The sequence below is a fragment of the Pogona vitticeps genome, chromosome 3 (assembly GCF_051106095.1).
Source record: "Pogona vitticeps strain Pit_001003342236 chromosome 3, PviZW2.1, whole genome shotgun sequence".
Lineage (NCBI taxonomy): Eukaryota > Metazoa > Chordata > Lepidosauria > Squamata > Agamidae > Pogona > Pogona vitticeps.
This window is the reverse complement of record NC_135785.1, coordinates 262,261,100-262,267,099: the sequence shown is the minus strand read 5'-3', so window position 1 is coordinate 262,267,099 and position 6,000 is coordinate 262,261,100.

The following is a 6,000-nucleotide window of genomic DNA, read 5'->3' as shown; positions in this document are numbered from 1 at the left end:
CACTCGGTCTGTTTTGCTGCAACAGAAAACTACGCTGGCCGGAGAAGACATTTAGTAATCTTTTCTTTTTATGGACACCCAAGACAGACAATGTTCTCCATCAACCTATGCTACACAGAAGGGAAGAAAACTCAAAGCATTACATGCACATTCATGGTGAGCAATCCTAAAAACATACTATCACCGATGTTTTGGCTTGACGTATGGCTGTAAAGGAGCTGCCAATCTAATTAAACTTTCTACCCAATAATTGCAAACCTCAGTCACAAAATTGTGGGGAACTTTTGTAGAAGATTCCAAAACATAACTATTGCTCTCTCTAACATGCATACCATCAGTGACAGAGCCTATTTTACATTTTCAGTCCACTGTCTGCCTTGTTCTGCTGTGTCTAGGGACCAGGACAAATGGTATGGCCTCTGGACAGATATTTTCATCTCTGATGGAAAAAAGGGTTTATAGAACTTCTCTTATGTCTAATGAAGCGGATTCTCTTATGTCTAATGAAAGCGCACATGAAAAAAATATAAAAGTTAGTCTTTAAGGTGCCACCACGTTTTTGTCTTTCCTTACTTCCCTTCCCTTCAACCCCTCGCCATGTCTGAATTGATTGACTGTAGCCCTGCTATTTGTGTGCAGGAAAGAGGATATTGTTAAAGCCAGAAAGCAAACCGTTTTCAAATGGAATGTATACAGGGTTCTATGGAATACTTGCAATTTCCACATCCTCGGTTAAAAAGAGTGTCTCAATACATGGAGATACACCATTGGGGACAGGGAGACCAGCTTCTGTGAGTTTTCACTCCAGCGCATGAACAAAGATATCAGATTTAGCAAATAGGTCTTTTGCCCAAAAACACAAGGATTGGTTTCTGAATGTTTGTGTGTATGTGCGCAAAATGCTCTTCTACAATTTTCTAAATTTGTATTAATTACTTAAAAGTAAAAGAAAACAAAAAATAGCTTTAATAATGATCTAGTAGGTCTTGACACAAAATTGTAACATTACAAAGGCAAATGTATTTTACTCATTTTTGAAGGGCCGAAGGAGGGAAGGGGGACTCAAGCAATCCCCCACCCCCACTGTCTTTGCTTGGGGTCCCCCTTCCCTCCTTTTCCAAGCATGGGCCGGATAAAAAGGCAAGGCTGGCCAGATGTGCCCCTGTGGGCCATAGTTTGGACACCCCTGATCTAAAGGAAGAATTCCTCCATCTGTCCACACCCTACATTAAAAGGGCTTCTTCCCAGTTTTTACAAGCCAGGGGTATCTCCAAAGTCAGTGTGATTAAATGTAATGCAATCATCTGTTAAATATCCCTGGGAGTCTATATTCAAAGATAGTTAATAACATCTGGGCTCCATCAGAATTGCCCTATCAGAAAAAATATGTTGTGATAGATTGTCTCCCATTGGCAACAACTTAGATTTTGTCCAGTTAATTGAATAACCAGATACCTCTCCAAGTATACTGTTGTTTAGTCGTTTAGTCGTGTCCGAATCTTTGTGACCCCATGGACCAGAGCACGCCAGGCCCTCCTGTCTTCCGACTGCCTCCCGGAGTTGGGTCAAATTCATGTTGGTTGTTTTGATGACACTGTCCAACCATCTCATCCTCTGTCGTCCCCTTCTCCTCCTGCCTTCACACTTTCCTAATACCTGTATCAGCATCTTTTCCAGGGAGTCTTCTCTTCTCATGAGATGGCCAAAGTCTTGGAGCCTCAGCTTCAGGATCTGTCCTTCCAGTGAACACTGAGGGTTGATTTCCTTTAGAATTGATAAGTTTGTTCTCCTTGCAGTCCAGGGGACTCTCAAGAGCCTCCTCCAGCACCACAATTCAAAAGCATCAATTCTTCGGCAGTCAGCTTTCTTTATGGTCCAGCTCTCACTTCCATACATCACTACAGGAAAAACCATAGTTTTGACTATTCGGACTTTTGTTGGCAAGGTGATGTCTCTGCTTTTTAAGATGCTGTCGATGTTTATCTTTGCGTTCCTCCCAAGAAGCAGGCGTCTTTTAATTTCGGGGCTGCTGTCACCATCTGCAGTGATCATGGAGCCCAAGAAAGTGAAATCTGTCACTGCCTCCATATCTTCCCATTCTATTTGCCAGGAGGTGATGGGACCAGTGGCCATGATCTTAGTTTTTTGGATGTTGAGTTTCAGACCGTTTTTTGCACTCTCCTCTTTCACCCTCATCACAAGGTTCTTAAATTCCTCCTCACTTTCTGCCATGAGCGTGATGTCATCTGCATATCGGAGGTTGTTGATATTTCTTCTGGCAATCTTAATTCCAGTTTGTGATTCCTCCAGTCCGGCCTTTCACATGATGTATTCTGCATATAAGTTAAATAAGCAGGGGAACAATATACAGCCTTTTCATACTCCTTTCCCGATTTTGAACCAATCAGTTGTTCCATACCCAGTTCTAACTGTTGCTTCCTATCCCACGTATAAGTTTTTCAGGAGGTAGATAACGTGTTCAGGCACTCCCATTTCTTTAAGGACTTGCCATAGCTTGCTGTGGTCCACACAGTCAAAGGCTTTTGCATAGTCAATGAAGCAGATGTTTTTCTGGAACGTGGGACAGGAAGCAACAGTTCCTCTGCCCCTTCAACCGATCTTTTCCAGTTCTCTGGCCACTGTTGAGCTTTCCAAACTTGCTGGCATATTGAACGTAGCACTTTAACAGCGTCATCTTTTAAGATTTTAAATAGTTCAGCTGGAATGCCATCACCTCCACTGGCCTTGTTGTTAGACAAGCTTTCTAAGGCCCACTTGACTTCATTCTCCAGGATGTCTGGCTCATGGTCAACAACCACACTATCTGGGTTGTCCGGGATATCCAAATCTTTCTAGTATAATTCCTCTGTGTATTCTTGCCACCTCTTCTTGATGTCTTCTGCTTCTGTGAGGTCCCTCCCATTTCTGTCCTTTATCATGTTCATCTTTGCACAAAATGTTCCTTTAATATCTCCGATTTTTGAACAGATCTCTGGTTTTTCCTTTTCTGTTATATTCCTCTATTTCTTTGCATTGTTCATTTAAGAAGGCCCTCTTGTCTCTCCTTGCTATTCTTTGGAAGTCTGCATTCAGTTTTCGGTAGCTTTCTCTATCTCCCTTGCATTTTGTTTCCCTTCTCTTCTCTGCTATTTCTAAGGCCTCGTTGGACAGCCACTTTGCTTTCTTGCATTTCGTTCTCTTTGGGATGGTTTTTGTTGCTGCCTCCTGTACAATGTTACGAGTCTCTGTCCAAAGTTCTTCAGGCACTCTGTCCACTAAATCAAGTTCCTTAAATCTGTTCTTAAATCTGTGTTGTTGGAAAAAGTGTTTGTGATGACCAGCTTGTTCTCTTGACAAAACTTTATTAGCCCTTGCCCTGCTTCATTTTGAACTCCAAGGCCAAACTTTCCTGTTGTTCCTTTTATCTCCTGACTCCCTACTTTAGCATTCCAATCCCCTAGAATGAGAAGAACATCTTTCTTTGATGTCAGTTCTAGAAGGTGTTGTAAATCTTCATTTTTGAGATTACAGTATATCCCATTACAGCTTTTCCCACTCTTTTATTGACTATGAGGGCTACTTCATTCCTTCTACGGGATTCTTGCCCACAATAGTAGATATGATAATCATCTGAGTTGAATTCGCCCATTCCTGTCCATTTTAGTTCACTGATGCCCAGGATGTCAATGTTTATTCTTGCCATCTCCTGTTTGACCACCTCCAGCTTCCCAAGGTTCATAGATCTTACATTCCAGGTTCCTATGCAGTATTCTTCTTTGCAGCATTGGATTTTCCTTTCACTTCCAGGCACGTCCACAGCTGAGCGTCCTTTCGGCTTTGGCCCAACCACTTCATTAGCTCTGGAGCTACTTGTACTTGTCCTCTGCTCTTCCTCAGTAGCATGTTGGACGCCTTCCGACCTGAGGGTCCCATCTTCCAGCGTCATATCTTTCAGCCTTTTGTTTCTGATCATGGGCCCTTCTTGGCAAAGATACTGGAGTGGCATTGCCAGTTCCTACTCCAGGTGGATTGCATTTAGTCGGAACACTCCACTCTGACTGTCCGTCTTGGGTTTCCCTGCACGGCATGCCCATAGCTTCTCTGAGTTACTCAAGCCCCTTCGCCACGGCAAGGCAGCCATCCGTGAAAGGGCCAAGTATATTACTTCCATTAATTCTGGATTGGAAGGCTTAAGTTCAGAAATAAACAGTAAAAGATCATCTTCATAAAAAGCAATTTTAAATTCATGAGAATTATGAACAAAGCCATGAGTATTAGAATTTTGTCTAATGGAACCGGTAAGTAGTTCTAGACACAAATCAAACATAAAGGGTGAAAGAGAACAGCCTTGTCTGATACCCCTTTCCAGAGGAAATGATGCAGAGAAACTATTGTCAGTTAATACTCTCGAAATGTATAAAGGGTCCAAATCCATTTCAAAAATTCAAGAGGAAGGCCAAACTTAGTAAGTACTGCAAATATATATTGTTAAAGTCTTTCTCTGCATCAAGTGAAATAATAGGAGCCTATTAAGATTTCTCATCATTGAAAGCAATTTGATCCACGACCAGTCTCAAATTATCAGTTCCCCGCCAACCTGGTCAGAATGTATGACGGGTGTAATTACTTTTTAAGTCTTTTGGCTAGTACTGTACAGCAGTTAATATTTTAGCATCAACATTCATTAATGAAATAGGTCTAAAGTTTGCACACTGAATGATTCCCAAACTTATGGGTCACTTAGTCATCATACTATAGTGATGGTAATGCCCTATTTTCATACATCTAATTCTAAAATTGGTGCAATTTTGGAATGAAAAAGTATGAAAAGGTTTTATACCACCCAATAGGAAATCCATCTGGTCCTGGAGATTTATCAGTAATCATAGTGATGACCACAGACTTTATTTCATCTATAGACACAAGCAAAACTAGAAGTTGTTGTTGTAGCGAATCTAGACAGGGAAGATGGAGCTGAGAAATATATATCTACTGTATATCTATATCTATCTATTTATCTAATCAGGTTCTCTGCCTTTGCTATATAATGAATATACTGTAGAATTGTTGATATATTTACACAAGAGTGATGTATACGTTGTTGTTTTCATTGTTGACAAGTGGGATATAAATTTTGCTCTTCTGATGTCTAAAGCAGTGTGCCGGGATCTATCACCACTTTTCCAATAAGATTTGACAGAAGCATGCAAAAACATATTCTGTCCTCTCTGACATTATTCAATTTGTATTTAAAGTTTATTCAAGTTCTGATAAAAATCGGGTGTCTCAGATGTAAACTGAACTGTATTCATCTTATTTTTCAGAGTTCTTTCATTACTCAGAGCTTCCTGTAGGAAGCATAAGCGATTGTTCTCCCTCTTATAAAAGCTTTACAACATGCTTCCCACGTCATAATGCGAGTGCTAGTTGATCCTCCACTTATATTTAAAGCATTCTGATAATGCATTCAACATTTGAGTTTTCAATATCGCATTGTTTAGTAAGGATACATTAAAAAGCTAATTAATCAGTGGTTTAACCCAGTCGGGAGACTGAAGACTCTAATCCCTGTTGGAAACCCGGGCATCCAGGTCAGTCCTCGGAATGCGCTGGTGCAATTGCAGCCCATCACGGTTAGGGGGCAGCCGCCTCTCAGTCGGCTTCATGCTGAGCGGCGCGTTCCCAGGCGCCGAAGCGCGCCGGTCCAGGAGGGGGCGGGGCCATGTCCGGAGGCACCGCCTCGACCCCGCCCCTTGTCAAGGCAGGCTGAGCACCGAGCATGCTCACTCGGCCCGGCTTCTTTTTTTCCCCCGTTCAAGCCCCGCCCCTTTCCCCTCCTTCCCTCCCGAGCGGACGTGAGAGCGTGAAAGACTATCCCGTGTTTGTGGGTCGTCTGAAAGTGCGCCCGTTAAGGGACGAGTTGGGCGGGTGGCGGCAAAAATGGGCGGGTGCGGTGATCCGTCTCGACCCCCCCCCACACACATATACAGGCTAGTGGGT